An 18,081-nucleotide genomic window follows, 5' to 3' on the forward strand; every position below is an offset into this window, starting at 1 on the left:
GGTATTCTTGAGTATTTGCTAACCTGTTCTGATGTATAGCTACAATTTTCTGATTCTGTTTACCTATTTATCTCCTTACTCTGTGATTTGTAACCCTTTTCTCCCCTTTTTTTCAGGTATGAGGCCCTTCTTGAGGATTTCTTATAGCTGGGGGGGAGGGGAGTCTCATGGCTACGAACTCCCTCAGCTTTTGTTTGTCTGAGAAAGTTTTTATTTCTCCCTCATATCTGAAGGAAATTTTCACTGGATAGAGTATTTCTTGGCTGAAAGTTTTTGTCCTTCAAAGATTTGAATATGTCATTCCAGTCTCTCCTAGGTTGTAAGGTTTCTGCAGAGAAATCCATGGAAAGCCTGATAGGAGTTCCTTTGTAGGTTATTTTCTTCTTCCTTGCTGTCCTTAGTATTCTTTCTTTGTCATTCATTTTTGCCAGTTTCACTACTATATGCCTTGCAGTAGGTCTTTTTACATTGACAAAATCTAGGAGATCTGGTAGCCTGTTCCACATGGATTTCCATCTCCTTCCCTAGTTTTGTGAAGTTCTCTACTATTAGTTCTTTGAACAAGTTTTCTGCTCCATTCTCCTTCCCTTCTCCCTCTGGAATACCTATAATTCCTATGTTGCATTTCCTAATTGAGTCAGCTATTTCTTGGAGTTTCTTCATTTCTTTTTAGTCTTAGTTCTCTCTCCTCCTCTATCTGGAGCATTTCAACATGTCTATCCTTGATTACACTGATTCACTGTTCTATGACGTCCTCTTGAGCATTCAGGGAATCCATATTTTGTTTTGTTTCTTCCATTGTGTCTTTCATTTCCAATATTTCTGATTAGTTCTTCTTTATAGTTTCAACCTCTTTTGTGAAGTAACTCTTGGACTTGTTAAATTGTTTCTCTACATTCTCTTTTAACTTGACTTTTTTGGATAATAGCTATTTCGAATTCTCTGTCATTTAGATTACATATTTCTGTGTCCTCAGGACTGATTTATGGGTACTTGTCATTTTCTCGCTGGTCTGGAGATTTAGTATAATTTTTGATACTGCTACGGGGCGGGCTCTGTTTTTGCACATCATGGTATTATTCGGTTGCAGCTACCACCTATCGCCACTGGGTGGGGGTCAAGAGCCACACATTCTGAGCCCTATGCATTCCACAGAGATCCCAGGTGCTGGAGTCACACTGGGTAGGAGAAGGGGAGGGGTGCTTTCTTCTGTGTGCTCTCAGGGTTTTCTCACTCTTCCCTCCCTATCTGCTCTCCTGGAGTGTTGGCTTGATGAGGTCACCCCTGCATTAGCTTTTGCCTGGGTAGGGGGCATTCCCTTAGGACATGGAGGCCCTCAGGGACCTTTGATGTTCCCACAAACGTACATCCCCTCCCCCACCCCTTCCCTCCAGGAGGCTACCTGTGGTCCCAGATCCCAGTCTTTTGGGGAGGGAGTAAAATTTTCTCTTATCCTGGTCCAGCTCCTCTGAGGGGGGCTCTAGCCTCTCTGACTTCCATCGTATGGCTGTGTGGGCCTCTCAGATGTCCTTTGTATTGTGTTTGGATGTCCTCTGTTGGAGTATGAATGTCTTTTTTGTTGTATGGTGGCAGGAGAGATTACTGGGAAAGCTCACTCTGCCATCATGCTGACATCACTCTTATATTTTTTGATCCGACAAAGAAGAGTAGAAAACAAAGATTTAGTTTTTCTTGATAAAGTGTTTAATGACAAAAATTTCAAGAAAAATCTAATAATATCAATAAAAAGCTTTAAAAGAAAAGGAATAATATATAAAGTCTAAACAGCAAATCTAAACAGAAATGTATTAGAAACCCTCTTCAAGTCAGTCATGTCTAATCTATAGATTTCCCATTTCACAGGCACATCAGCTGGAATTCTCTGCCCAAAGACACATGACTGGAGATGCAGTCAGTCAAAGTTTCACTCCTGCACTCTGCCAGAAGTCAGAGCTCTGAAGCCAGTCTCACAGGAAAAGTGAGAAAAACTGCCAACACAATGACGTAATAAAACCGTACCTCTGTTCTTTGGTCATCAACATCTGCAATCGTAGCAACACGAAGTAACCTGGGGTTTCATTTACCCACAACTTCAAGTTTCATATTTGGCAGAAAACCATGAGGCAACCACTATAACATTACAAGGACAAAAATTCACACAAAATCCAGCAATTCAGATATGCCACTGAATTTTTTCTAAAATATTATTGTTCTAGTTTTACATTCAGATCTTTAATACAACTGAAATTTAGTTTTAAGACCACATAGGACTTCATGGATATTATTTTCTGCAGTTTCATAAAAACCTGTGAGAAGATAAAGAATTTTTTGGTCATTTTCAAGATAGCTAAAAAGACAAAGACAGATTAAATCATAAAATCATTACCAATCACAGCAAGGTTCAAAGAAAGATCTTATTACAGTTTACCCATTGGTTTAGACTTTTCCTTTTTTTCTGAAAGTAACCTTATAAATTAAGAATCCATTGACTATTCCCACTGCCCAGTTTTGGAGTGTATGTCTTAGATGGCAAAATTATTTAATAAGTAATTAGAAAGAATAAACAGGATCTTTTACACATCTCCATTTTAAAATATACTTAGATAAAAGCTATATAATTTCAACTGCTAAACTGCTTTCAGATCATACAACAAGGTAATTCAAAGCCATAACCTGTATTTTGTTACTTCATGTGTAATATAAGTACGTTAATAAACTGTGTTACTTTAAGGTTTCTTCCAAGTCTTAAAATGCTAGGAACCAGGAGTCCATAATGGTGGAAACTCAGGCAATAGTAAAGAAAATGGAGTGGGAAAAAAATATATTGGGACTTACCAAATCATCGAAACTAAGGAAATTTAACAAAATCAAAGTCAAAAGACAACTCTGAGAGCGTTTACAGGCTGGCAAAAAATTTCACTTTGAAAGCTACTGTCCATAAAAGTGTTCAACTCACTTCACTGTAAATGAAAGTGTACTGAATTCCTAAGGTCTAGAAATGGTAACAGGAAAACAAAACCCTCATAATATGTCAGCAATCAACAGTTAAATCTTTCTCCAGTACCTGGTTTGTTTCTCTCCAATTTTTGTGGAGCATATTTTCCCTCTAAAATGCATTTTTACATCTACTGAATGGAGTATTCTGACTATAGTCAGGTCTCTGATCTCTGAAAACCTTTCTGTTCTCTCCAAGGTCACCATCCTGACACCAGTGGTAATTGTTTCGTATTGCGGATGCCAAAGATACATACCTTGAAGTGAGTCCATAAAAACCCAAGACAGAGTCTAGAAGTTGCCTTTTTAAGCTAAGTCTTTTCATTACCTTATTTTCTTGTAATTTTCCTCTGGGAAAAGTAGAAGGAAGTTTTGACAGAAAGCGAGAGAAAGAGAGACTACTAGCAGCTGGTGTTTTTGCTCATTGAATGTTCAGAATTCTTAAAACGTTTTCTAGCTCTCCAGAACTTCTAGCCTTCTTACTTTGATTTTTCTTCTTCCCCCTAATCCATCCTCTTATAATCAATTTTTGAAAAAATGAAACAGCGTTTTGTTTTAAATCCCTTTTGGTCCCTGGAACACTCTCAGTAGATGAAACAGTGTGTAGGCGCTCACAATATAATACTTTGATTGAGACGAGTCACGGCGCCCGGAGCACACCACAAGCTGCAAGGGGACAGAGTTTGAAACCCAAGCATTTCTATACTATCAACACACTTGCCTTACAAAATAATTTACGCTTGGTCCAAACCTGGAATAAGTATATAAGTACAAATTTGAACTTCAAAAATTGGTATTCTAACAAATGCTAAAAGCAATGTTTCCCTCAAAATGGATCAAACTATCATACACACAGGCTACGATTCACCTATTTTATTATGGCATCATTGACATTCGAACAGTCCCTGAGACTGTGAAGGCTCCAAGCCCCCACTCAGGGGCGAGGAGAGTGGGAAATGAAGGTCTCAGTCACGAGGGGCTCTCAACACCACCTCCATCTGGCGTAGGGCTCCCGCTTTTCAAGGAGGGAGACCATCTCCTTCATCTGGGATAGGAACAGCAGGAAATGAGTCACCTCCTTTGTATTTTTAAGTAAAAGTGAAGCAAACTGGTTATGAAAATAACATTGAATTTAAAAAGAAAAAGTTAGAATAATTTAAAACTGCCACACGGAGGCACGACTCAACACAGATATCGTTTAAAGTTGAGGGTTTATACGGATACAAGCTTACCATTTTAAAAACTTTGGAAGGAACTGTATTAGTCTGAATAGCTTCCAGATATTCTGTCCAGGAAAAATTTCCTGGATCAGGATAACCTGAAAAAAAAAATCAAAAGATTACTCATTGATACTTTGAGTCTTATGCACTAAAGGACGTTTGATGTTCTTAGGTGTTATCAGGCATTATTATAACACCTACTGTTAATTGCATGCTCACTACTTAAAGCCCCTGTGCTAAGAACTTCACAGGTATCACCTCACAAGTCTCTGATAACCTCTGAGAAGGCTGTTTCACCCCTCTCAGGCATGCACGCACTCATTCATTGGTTCCTAGAGTCACTCAACAAGGTTAAGCAGGTTGACCAAGGTCAAATGGTGACTCGAGTGCTTGGCAGAGCCAAGCCACACCCAGAAGTCCTCTTTAGAAGTTAGAATAAAACAAGCACTGTCTGATCTTAAACCACGAATTGATCATCTTTCCAATCCCTCCAATAATTCTGCATTGATTAGGGTTCTTTGCTCATAATGAAATCTTTGTAATCATAATTTCCCAGGTTCGATATTTACGTTGCAATTGAAAATTATATACTGGTATAACATCACATAAAGCACTGTATGTTGAAAAACTTTCTGTTTAATTGGGTTTCTTTTTTCTCTTTTTGTTTGTGTTAAATTATTCCTAACTACATTTGCCAGAGATCTGTCTATATCATTGTGCTATTTTCTTTTTCCTTTCAAGGAGTGAGTACTTAGATTTGTTCATCAGCTCTATTGTTTTCTTTCGTAGTTTCTAATTACTCCATTTGTTACTTTTACTCTTATTACTTCATTCCTTATACTTCCCTTAGGTTTATTTTATACTTGTCTTGCCAAGTTGAATTGTAAACATAATTAATTTCTTTTCTTTTTTTAAATAATCAAAGCATTTAAAACTATGAACCTACCACTGTTGCCCCTGAATACAGCTTTAGACATCTGGACAAGCTTTTACCAAATATTTATTTTTCTCATTTTTACTTTCTAAAACACAATCTTAATTATAATCTGTAATTATCACTGGATTTAATCATTGGCCAAATATTTATTTAAGATACATCCGAAGTGGTTAATTTTTGTAGTTGTTTAAAATATTAATAATATTATCTAGTTTACCACATGGTAGTTTCAGAATGTCATATGGCCTATACAATTCCTATTGTGGGAACTTTAGGATTTCTTTTGGGTATAAGATAGTATCAACAATTTTTTTAAAATGTCTTTAAGTACATACATACACATAACTTATGTATTTTAAGGTATAATACCAATATGCATGAATTCAACCTAAATAGCTATATGATTCAAAAGTACTTTTACTTTTTATTTAACCAAAAAGCCTGAAGCAGTATGCTAAAATCTCTAAAATAATTTTTCTGTACAGTTCTCCAGTATTTGATAATTTTTCTTCATATTTAAACATTTTACTAAAAAAAAAATTTTTTTTTAAGTGCTCCAGTCAAGTGGACGGCTTGAAAATTTTTCACAAAATTAGTATCCCTGTGTAACAAAAACCTAGGGCAGCCCCTGCCCACAGCGCTCCCTTCTAGTCACCACCCCACTATTCTCAAAGAGAAGCTCGGATCCAGCCTTCCAACCTCTGAGATCAGCTCTCTTTGTTCCACTTTTCCTTTTAATAAATAGAACCATGCAGCACGTGCTCGCGTGTGGTAGAAGGCTTTTGCTCAGCGTTCTGACCATGAGGTCCATGTAGACTGCTGCATGCAGAACATTACTCTTCACTGCTGTATAGCATTCCACTACTGAGTATTTCACATTTATTTATCCATTCTTCTGGTGAGTCTCACTTGCATAGTTTCAATTCGGGGGCAGTTATGGAAAGTGCTGCTATGAATGTTCTAGTACATTCTAGTACCAGAAAGGTGACTAGAAGTATACATTTCTGTTGAGATGCATCCAGGAGTAAAACTGTTGGGTCATGGGGTATTCTGCTTCACATTTTGATGTTAAATTATTTAGCCTCTAAAAGCACAAGTAGTGTTCATCTTCATTGCGTTTTTTATTTATCATAGCGAAAATTTCCCTTTTGGACTACTTATTGCATTTTGCCTCAGATTCATTTTACCAAAAATTAAATTTTATGCCATCCTATTACTTTGTGTTTGCCCAATAAAATTTTGCTCATCTTTTTCACTTTTATTTTTTTTGTTTCAGGTATAGCTCTTTTAAACACCTTGTAAATAACCATTTATTTTACTTTCACAACTGGTTTGCTTTATCTAACTTCTGTGAACATGTTTTAAGCTGGATTTTTTAACAGCTCTCTCTCATTTGCTTTTTGTCCTTTTCTATATGAATTGTATGATATACCTTATATAAATATACCTTATTCCTGCACTTACATTTACATTTATAGCTCATATTTTAAAGGATCGTCCAAATGCATTCCTTGCCTTTCCTCCACACTTCTGCGTGGAGGGTTCTGAATAGGCTCACACCTTGCCCCTGCAGCATGGGGGTCCCCTCCTCCCTGCTCGAGCTTCCTCCCCTAACAGCCTCACCAGCAGATTGAGTGGATCTGTAACAGAAGAAGCCAGTGTGTGGTGGTCTGAGGAATGGATGCGCGATGAGGCAGAGAGGAAGCCGTGAGTCCTGCTCCAGCCGCTTAAAGAAACCTGGCATGCTGCTCTGAAAGGAACTATCCTTCCCCGCATTTTATGATCAATAAGTGAAAATAAAAGGCTGTGACTGTTTTAAACGGTTCTGAAGCAATAACTGCCTCTGTGCCACTCTCCAGGAATGAGCTATATACGTGCAAAATAGGGAGAACACGTATCATATATATTCTCTGTTCAGTGACTCCAAAGAAGAAAAAATGTCGTGCAGCTTTGGGAGGCTTGCAAAGCCGCCCACTCCACTGTCCTCCTCGCCCGGTCGTGAGTCCTGCGAGGCTCAGGGGCCAGAATTGGGGTAGCAGAGGAAGAGACAGGGTACAGACCCCTTCGCAGCTGTGCGGCAATACCATAACAGAAGCTTTTCAAAAGTTTAAAGATCTGCTTGAAACAAGAAGGAAATACACGAGACCACCCTGTGGAACAACAATAATAGCCTTTAACCTCTTTACTTGTCTCAAAGAAGAGCAGCCTCTGACTGGCTCCCACTTATTGGTAAGCACTATACTGAACACTCCACTTACATTTATACTGTCATTTATTGCTCACATATCCATCCCTGTGAGGTATACCTTTTTATTTTCATTTTATTGGCGAGGCTCAGAGACCTCGAGCAGCTTGCCCAGTGTTACACAGTTAGGAGGTGGAAGAAAAGGGACTTGAACAACTATGTCTGACTCTATTATCCACATGCTTAATCACGGTTTCCCCCCGGTACTGTAACCCAAAGCATCCATGATCCAAGGCGGTCCATCCTCGGGACTGGGAGTTTGAGCTCCCCCTGGAGGCCAACACGTAGTATTGCGAGGGTGAGAGGGCAGGAACACAGTTGGATTGGAGACTGGGCTACGTGTATAATTGCATTTATTCGTGTCCATCTCATTGCACACTAATTAGAGTTTAAAACTTTGGAGATGACAATACCTGGAGAAAAATGAGGTCCAAGCTGTGGCTGTGGACATAGGGGGCTGAACCAAACAAGGGCAAAGTGTCAGACACTGAGGTGAGTGAATCCGCAGCAGGACATGGGCCAGGCGGCCCCTGGCTTCCCCAGGGTGCTGGTAGTTCTCTGGGTGACAGTCATCTTCAATGAATGTTAGAGAACAACTAGACGACAGCAAGAGGAGGGACGAGGTGTGTGGAGAAGAAGAGCTTGAGCCCTCAGGGAGGAGAGCGTTCCACACGGCTGAGAACGGTTATGCGGAAGCCCTGAGACCGCGGGGGATGCGGGATGGGGCAAAGTGCATCACCTCCTCCATGGGATGGGGGCATGGAGGCGTCAAGGGGGCAACAGAAAGCGCGGTGTGAGAAAGATAGGGTAGGTGGAGGTCAGTTCCAGAGCTTTGAGTTGAAAGGATTTAGAGTCAAGAAAAAGTCCTTAAAGAGGATACAAATACATATGGGGATGGGAGCAAACGTGGAGAAACTTAAGGTCAAACCAAGTGAATTGTAAGTGAAAACACCTAAACCGTGTCATTCCAATGGCTTCCTATACCACTCAGGGAAAAAGCAAGTCACCAGAGTGACATACAAGCCCTGACACAAGGTGGCGCGTTACTGCTGCGACCGCCTCTCCCTTTCACTACACTCCCATCCTAACGACAACACAGCAGACTTCCTCCCTCCTCAACTTCTTGCACTTGCTGTTCCTTTACAGGAAAGTTCTCCCCATGGACCTTCCAGACTCCCTGCCTCATGTCTGTTAAGGCTTTGCTCAAATGTCCCATTCTCCATAAGTCTTTCCTTGACCTCCTTGTATAATATAGAACCCCGCACCCCAACTGCCAAATCTATGTGCCCTTCCTAACCTCATTATCTGCCTTATTTTTCTCCATGGCACTTATCACCCCTAATGTATTCCATATTTTACATATTTATTGTTTCTCTTGCTCTATTAGAACATAAGCTGCCATATGATAGGAATTTTTCTGTTCACTTCGCTGTTATTTCCTCTGACCCTAGAACAGTGCCCAGCGTATAGTTGGCACTCAGTAAATATTTGGTAAATATTTGTTGAATGAAGGAAATGTACTTCTTGAGAAGTTTGCATTTAAAATTGTGGTGCCCAAGAATGACAGAGGTATGAGCTAAAATGATATTGGTCTAGCATCAAAATACTGAATGGAACCTTGATATAAAGCTGTTTGTCTGCTGGGGCTGGTGGTATCATAGGTACCGTTAGAACAAGATGCTGCTCCTGTATCCACACTGGCTAACATTCCAAACATCACTGTAGACTGGAGAGCGTCAAGGGAAGGCCATCTGATGTGTGCCATCTGTACCAGGCGAATGTAATATTCCTCAACTGTTTGTTCTATATAAGAAAGGCCAACTTAATTGTGAGATTGGTTACAGGCTCTTCTTACAAGAGCACCCTCCATTATTGTCCCTCCAGGAAAGGAGCCTAAGCAGAAACATAATTTTGCCACTGGAACATTCTTTCTAAAGAACTAGGATCATGAATACGTAGCACAAGTCTGTAAGTTCCTGACTTCCTGGTCTGGGTGACCTGTCCCATGGAAACTAGGGAAGCATGACAACCATAATTATACCAGCGGCCAATCCAAGAACCAAAAATCATAGGTGTCCTTGGACAGGCAATTTTTAAGTAATGGACAATAGTACCGTTAAATAATCAGTAATAAAAAGGGATCTGCTGAGAGTCTTACTGATGAGAAGGTTCAACTAGAACAGGCAGAATGTTGATCAGAGATACACAGGCCAGATGGACTTAAGAGGACACGCCACCTAACTCCTCATTTTATGGATGGGGAAAGTGAGACCCGGCATGATATCTGACCTGTCCAAGGAGAGACAACTAATGATGAAGTCCACGCTGGAGCGCAGGTCTCTTGACTTGCAATTTCTAGAAATCAAGACTTCTGAAGAGCTGCTCTGAGGTTCAGTGAGCGCTCTATATGCTGCCAGGCCCTAGGCCCAAGAGAAAGCAGCAACAGAGGGATGAGGGCCACACCATGAGTACCCGTGAAGCCCTGGATGGTTTTTGCCATCATTTCAAGAGCCTGGATCTTCTAAGAAAGCCCTGCAGACGTTTCTTATTTATTTCTCTGTTTTAGGCAGCTCTCGCAAGGTGGCGCGGTGGCTCAACCACATGTCCAGGCCTCCTGATGGCAGAGACTGAGGAAAGTCATCACTGACTGTGTGAGGCCACTCCTCGCGGGAGGTTCTGCACACACGGAGGGGCTCCTCATGAAAACAATCACAGCATCAAGTGATCGCTAATTATCCCATGTTAGATAGTGGGATACTGTTTAGTACACGACAAAAGAAAGACAAGATGGGAGGGTAATCAGTGAGCTCAATACTGTTAGGCCTAAGTCAGGTTCACTCAATTTTGTTTTCAAAAAACATGTTGACACTGACCTCACATTTATGTTGCCTTAGATGCCAGACGTCCTGGATTCATATTCAATCCATCACAATTAAAGTTAAAATATCCTTTCTCGCAAAAGAATACAAGTTAGACTCCCTAATATTTATTACAGGATGTCAGATTTGTTACTTGATCGTCAATCAGATCCTGCCACATATGGTGTGGAGAACTCTTCCACTCACAGTATGGACTATCAGTACCCCAGGCATGGGTCAAAGAGCTCACTTCGTAATTGATTGTTCTGCTCAAAGTATGGCTGACCTGGGGTATATCTGGAATAGACTATGTAAGGAAATCGAGTCTCTTCTGCGTCCAGTGAAATCACCGGTAAACAATCAATCTGTGCTACACTGGCTGACCTCCCAACAGAATTATCTTCAAAAAGGTCATGGTTCCCACACTACTTAATCTAACCCATGCTTGGTAAATGGCAGGCATTCAAGATGGGGTAATTACCTCTATTTTTCTCTCTGTCTCTTGCTCAGTAGCTAACATTATAGAAAAACACACTAGTTATTTGGCTTCTGTTTTTCCCTTAATTTCACTAACTACGTAATATTCCCGAGTAATGTTCTATGACTAACTTAACAATCCTCACGTTACGTCTTTACTGTTCTTTGCTATTTCCTCAGCTCCCAGCTGTGACTCAAATTTAGCAGGCATTCAATTAATATCTATTCAATTAATTAATTAATTATTTATATTTTTCTCTGAACTCTTACCTTCCTTATACCAACGGAATTGATCTGTAAGAAATAATACAGTGTCATATAAAATATAGAAATTTTTTGTGTGCCTAGAAAAGTTAATGGTTAATGTTGCAATTAAATATTTATACTGTAAATTTTATTAATGTATTTTTAGGCTTGCAAGGAAATTATGAAGTACAGTTAAATAGTTATTGGGTATCAAAACATTAATTTGTTAAAACATTTCTTTGTGCTCATCAAACATCTAAAATATTTGCTAAGTATGGCCAGCCAATTGAGGATTCTGGAGACTCTAGAGAAACCAGTTACTATTATTTCTACAAATAATTGTAGAAAACAAAAAACTAAAAAATATTATATTTTATATTATTACCTCCAAAAATATCAATGATTAGAGCTTTATTCTCTGAAAATAAACTTTCACTTAGCTTTCATTCACAAGTTTGAATGCTAGACTTCTATTTTTAAAATGTAGAAATGAGCACATACATTTAGCTCTGTTCTCTTCTAAATGCCAACAAAATATCAATAAAGGCATCTTTTTTTTTAATAAATGCTTATCAACAGAGAAAATGCTGAATTAATTTTGATACAACACATCATGGAATATTATGTAACCTTTGTACAGAAAGAATTAGAACTATACCTAATGAGTTGGAAGAGATTTGCCAGGAGATGGAAAAATATGCACATAATACAATCCCATTTTTATAGGACAATCAATGATGACAAAAAGACATGGGTTCGTGAGTATATGGGTGTATGAACGTGTATGTGTGCATGTATATGCAGTTATATGGGAATTAGCAAAATATGTATAGCATAGAATGGCTAACAGGTCAAATGGTTCTCCTTTTTCTCTTGGGCAAATAGTTGAACTACATTTCCTGGACTCTTATGCCATTAAATGCAGTTATGTAACTGAGTTCTGGCCAATGCATATAGGTAGAAATTATGTAGTCACCCATTTTCAAGTTTGGCCCCTAAAGCCTTCTCACGTCAACCATCAGTTCTTTCCCCATTCTCAGGCTAAACGGAAAGATCCCCAAACACCTGGAGGAGCTCAGTCCCAGAACAACTGCATGGAGCAGAACTAACCCGTATCACCCATGACCGTACTACGACTGAAGCAAGGTACCAAGTCTTCATGTGTTAAGGCACTAAAATTTTGGAGTGGTTGGATACGCTAGTTAGCTCATGGTAATTAAATGGAGGGATTAGCACCAGTTGCTATTTCATTGGGAGGAGTAACCAATTTGGGTGGAAGGTGAAACAGAAGGTAAAAACTAGTATAAATAAAACATAGTTTACATTAAAAAATGAAAACAAAACTAATACGAGGACATAAAGCCACAGCAAGAATAGGTAAAAGCCAAAAGTAGGTGAGGAATGTCAACAAAAATTCCTGGATATGTGAAAAGGAGATAAATGAATGAAAACAGACTTAACAGTACTGAGAAAGCTAAAACATAAATCTGTGACAGGAGAACACAGGTAAGGAGGAACAGGCTGGCGTGTGTTAGACAGTCCCAGAAAGCTTCAGGAGCTGCAGGCACCAGACACCCCTGAAGGCAGCAGCATGGGGTTAACATAGAGGATTGCTTCAAAGTCCTAAGACAAACTGTTAGAGCCACCAGGTCACCTATGTTGCGCCACACAACGAGACAATTACCTTCCCATGTCAATGTAAACGGCCGCAGGTTTTGGCCTCTGAATAGACTGAAACAGAGAAGTTCAAGACTTTGAGGTCTTAGGCAACGATGAAGCCTACTCATAGAACAATGACCTCTCCACCTGCTCCTGGTACCTGGGTCTCAGCTGGTACAGCCCTCAACACCTTCCACAACACACACATAGACACACACACACACACGGCCCCCCTCAGTCAGAAGAAGGGAAGACCCTTTCCTGCGGAAAGTGGCCCAAGAGTCATATTTATACTGACATTTGGGGGTGTCCAAACAAATCACCCTGGTTTCCATCTGAGCACCCTACAGGGATGCTCACAATTTCACAAGCCCCAGCATGGTACCCAGACGTTTTACTCGCTTTTCAGGACCTCATTCTTAAAAATGAAAGGACAACTAAGATCCACCAGAGATTTGAAGACTCCAATAAATACACACTAAAATATGCAAATAAAAACACTAATAACAAAAAAGGAAATTTGAGAAAACAGAGATAATAGAGCAGATTTAAACCAGAAAGTTTAAAATATAAAAGACTCTTTGATGAATATGCTTAGAGAGATAAGAAAAGATCTGTGAAATAAGAATGCTATTGAAAATAGGGAAATGGCTCCATTTCTGTGAAGAACGTGGAAAGTCATAAAAAAATTCCGTTTGCTCCATAACAATGAGAAAAAGCCAAATAATCTAAAAAATCATGCATTTTCTTAAGCCCATCAGAGAACCGAAGTTCCAAAGCAACAAAGTAAAGAGAAATCCAAAGAGGGACAAGTTCCCCTAGGGACAGACAAGAAACCCAAAATATTCTGTCAGTGGCAAAGCACTGGAGAGAGAGGATATCTTATCCCAGTGGGTTACAAGAACTCAGCATTCTAGTCGATTCGCGAAGGCTAAGTGAGGGCTAGCAAGTCTGGAGCAGCTGTCCCCAGACATGAGGGGACTTCACCCCCGCTCACAAGCTCTTTGCACTGTGTCTCCCCAAGTGCTCACAGGAAAGATTGTGAGCAAGGCAGCAGAGTGGAGAGAGCTTCCCTCCAGAGCACTAAAGACAAAGAGAAAAATTTTAAGGCAGGCAGAAGGAAAATAAAAATTACATTTAGGCGACCATAGATAAGAGTCACAGGAGACTTCTGCTCAAAAACTATGCTAGCCAGAAAACATCACAGTCATGCCTTTAAAGAAATGAAGGTGGCAAAGATCTGTCAACCCCGAATTCTATATTCAGCACAAATGCCTAAAATATTAAGGTAACATAAAGGCTTTTTCAGGCAAACAATATCTGAGGTAATGCATTTCCAGCAAACTTGTGCTATAAGAAATTCTAAAGAAAGCTCTTCAGGGAGGAGCATGATACCAGATGGAAACATGCATCTATACCAAACAATGAAGAGCACTGGAAACGTGGAACATAAAGGTAAACAGAAGCTGTATTTCCTTACTTTTCATCACTTTAAAAGATAGTTTCATGATCTAAAAGAAACACAATAATACAGACAGAGGTAAAATTGTTTTCACTTCTTGTTTTCCTTGTTTCTTGTTTTTATAAGAACACAGAGTCAACCGGAAGTAAAGACAACAAGATCAAAGAGGATGGGAGAGAGAGAATGGAAGTAAACTACTGTACGGTGCTTACACAATAGCAAAAGGGGTATAATAAAGCAGACTGTGGTACGTTGAGTAGGTATATTGTAAATCCCCAAGTAGCTGATAAATATTTTTTAAAGAGGTAAATTAAAAGCCAATGTGAAGATAAAATAGGAGCATTAATAATACTCAATAAAAACTTTTTAAAGGCAGGAAAGGATGAAAAGAGACCAAAAACATATGGGATAAATAAAAAATTACTAGAAAGGTGGAGGATTTAAATCCAATCATACAAATAAATATATTAAATGTAAAAACACCCCGATTAAAATAGAGGAGGTCAAACTGAATTAAAAAACAAGGAAGAACCAACCATATGCTGTTCACGAGAGACCCACTTTAAATATAAAGACATAAATAGGTAAGATGTCAAAGTTTGAAAAAAGATATGCAATGTAAGCATTAATCAAAAGAAAGCTGAAAAGGCTATAAAATATGTGAAAAAGGAGACTTCAAAAAAAATTACCGGGGTAAAAAGAGGCATTACATAATGATAAAGGGATCAATTCTTTAAGAGGACAGAACAATTATAAAAGCATATGCACCTAACAATAGATCCTCAAAATATACAAAGCAAAAACCTATAGAATGGAAAGAAGAAATGCATAATTATAGTTGGAGACTTGATCCTCTCTCAGTAATCAAGAGAACAAGTAAATAGAAAAGCAGTGGATACAGCAGACATGAACAACACTCAACTAACTTGAACTAATTAACATTTATCAAACACGCTACCCAAAAGCAGCAATATACACATGCTTTTCAATGGATGTAGAAAATTCACAAGAAAGACTATATTCTAGGTCATTGAAAAAAACCAAAACACTCGGTTCATCCTTCATAAACATGTGTGTTAAAATCAACAAACCTTAAGGAAATCAAATCTAACAATATGTAAAAAGGAACCTGCAATCCAGGAAAGTAAGGTTGGTTCAACATTCACAAATCTATCAATCTACTTCACCTCATCAACACTAAAGAAGAATAAAGCGGCGGCCAGCTCACGGCTGCAGAGACAGCATTTGACAGAGCTCAGTGCCACCCCAGCACACCAGAAAGGAGAGAACCTCCTCAGCCACAAAAGGACAGCTGGCATCATACTCGACAGTGAAAGACTGAGTGCTTTCCCCATAAGATTAAAACAAAAGCCAAAAATGCACACTCTCACCATTCACATTCAGTATGAGAGGTCCTTGCCAGTGCAATAGGCAAGAAAAGTAAAGACGAGACATAGAAGTTAGAAAAGAACAAATGTGTCTTTATTTTCAAATGACACGATCATCTATCTCTATAGATTATCCCAAAGAAGCTACAAAGGAGCTACCTGAACTAAGGAGTGAGTTGAAGAAAGCTGCAATATATAAAAGCCTACTGCATTTCTACAGAGGCAATAAATCACTGAAAATTTAATATTTCAAAAAAAGTAACATAAAAGAATCAAAAAACACTAAATACTTAAGGATAAATCTAAAAAATGTGCAAGACTTGTATTCTGAAAACGACACAATAATGATGAGAGGAATTAAAGCATATTGAAACAAATGAAGAAATGGAGCATTTTTTCTGGACTGGGAGGCTCAGTAGCGTTAGGATGATCAATAGACTCAAGGCAGTTCCAGCTAAAGCTCAGCAGGCCTTTTTGGTTTTCCTTTGTAGAAACTGAAGAACAATTATATGGAAATTCAAAATTGATATTCAAATTAAAGAAATAAACTCTAAAAATAAAGCAGCTTTACACTACCTGATAAAGACTACCAGGAAGCTATATAAGCATGACGAGGTGGGTCAATGTAAAGATAGAGACATAAATCAACGGAACTGTGAAGAGTCCAGAAACAGACCCACACACATATGGTCAATGTGTTTTCCACAAATGTGTCAAGATCATTCAAAGGAAAACAATCTTGTCAACAAATGTTGCTAGAATAATTAGAAATCCACGTGTCAAAACCAAACAATCTAACCTTGACCCCCACACTGCACCATCTATAAAACGCCTCAAGGTGAAGCCTAAACATACAAAACTTCTAGAAAGAAGAGAAAATCTTATGTTCTTAGGATACAAAAAGATTTCTCAGGACCTAAAAGAGATGAATAATAAAAGAAAAAAATCTGATTAACTGGGCTTCATTACAATTTTAAAAATCTGCTCTTCAAACAACACTTTTTAGAAAATGACAATATGATTCACAGACTGAGAGAAAATACTTGCAAAACACATATCTGGCAAAGGAATTGTGTCTAGAATATATAAAGAACTCTCAACACTCAATAATAAGAAAAGAAACAACTAATTTTTAAAAAATGGACAAAAGACTTGAATAGACATTTCACACAAGGAGAGATATGAATAGCAAATAAGCACATAAAATGATACTTAAGATTATTAATCATTAGGGAAATGCAAATTAAAACCACAATGAAACACCACTACACGTGTATAGAAAGGCTAACACTTTAGAAACTAACAAGCGCTGGCATGGATGCAGAGCGACTAGAACTCTTATATATTCCCAGTGCATGTGCAAAATGGTACAGCCCGGAGAGAAAACAGTTTGGCAGACCCTTATAAATATAAGACCCAGCAATCCTACCCTTACATGTTTACCCAAGAGATGTTTACCTAAACACAAAGGTTTAGAGCAGCTTTATTAATAACAGCTAAAAATTGGAAACAACTCAAATATACATCAATGGAATGAATAAGCCAATTATGTTATGTCTGTAAAATGGAATACTGCTTAACAATAAAAAAGGAACACACTACTGGTACATACAACCGTGACGCATCTCGAAAGCATTATGTCAAATGAAAGAAGCAAGGCACAAACATCTATGTGCCATATCAGTCCATTATATGACATTCTGGGTAAATTTATAGGGACAGAAAGAAGATAGCGCTCTGCAGAGCCTGGGAGTAGGAAGGGGGACTACAAAGGAGACTGACGGAACTTTGGGAGGAAATCAAAATACTCTGTTACTTGATTGTTAAAGCATTTACAGGTCTCTATGCAGTCATCAAAATTCATTGAAGTGGACACCTAAGAAGTCTGAATTTTGCTTTATGTAAATTATACCTCAACAAACCAGATTTCTAAAAAAGGGGTCAGGTATATTTAAAGAACCGAAAACAGCCCCCAGAAATTCTGGAACAATTTAAAAACCTAAAAGGAGTATCAGAGGATAAAGTTAAAGAGATCTCCCAGGAAATGTTATAGACATAGAGAGATGGAAAATGGGACAGAAAAAATAAAGAATTAGAAGATCGGACCAGGACCTCTAGCTTCCAAATAATGGAAGCTACAGAAAGACAAACAGATGAAATGGAGAGGAGGAATCTATCAAAGAAACAAATCAAGACAACTTCCCAGAAATGAAGGGACAAGACTTTCCAGCTGTAAAAGTCCACAGAGTGTTAACACAATGAATGAAGAAAGACCATAAGGTGGAGCACCAAAATTTCTGATGACTGGAGAGAAAGAGAAGACCTTGAAGGCATCCGGGAACAGGGAGGAAGTGGGGGCACAGTCATGGACAAAGATTAGGTGATATCGAACCTGAAGTGAGTTCTCTCACCTGTTGAGCAGCAAGCCAATCTCTGACACCGGGTATAGTGGAAGAAAGTAGGAATTTTATTATTGCACAGCACTGAGCAAGGAGAAAGGGCAGCTAATGCTGAAATCCCAAACTCCCCGAAAAGCTAAAAGGAAGGGTTTTTATGTGGGGTTTTAGGTAGGGGCGGGGGAGCATATGGCCTTGC

At 38.8% G+C, this 18,081-nt stretch overlaps 1 long non-coding RNA gene across 14 annotated transcripts in view; it reads right to left on the minus strand.

The window, feature by feature from the left end:
* Positions 1–1,681: 1,681 nt before the first annotated feature.
* Positions 1,682–18,081, minus strand: part of LOC103560059 (uncharacterized) — a 72,797-nt gene continuing 56,397 nt past the window's right edge. For 12 of the 14 annotated variants that reach the window (XR_011542541.1, XR_011542542.1, XR_011542540.1 and 9 more), the window contains 2 exons: positions 4,227–4,312; positions 1,682–2,306 (listed from right to left, as the gene is read on the minus strand). This is a non-coding gene — a long non-coding RNA (uncharacterized lncRNA). Of the gene's footprint in view, positions 4,040–4,226; positions 4,313–18,081 lie in introns of all 14 variants that reach the window. The other 2 variants (XR_011542538.1, XR_011542534.1) reach the window with 1 other exon arrangement.

This window comes from Equus przewalskii, chromosome 7 (assembly GCF_037783145.1).
Source record: "Equus przewalskii isolate Varuska chromosome 7, EquPr2, whole genome shotgun sequence".
In the NCBI taxonomy this organism is placed as follows: Eukaryota; Metazoa; Chordata; class Mammalia; order Perissodactyla; family Equidae; genus Equus; species Equus przewalskii.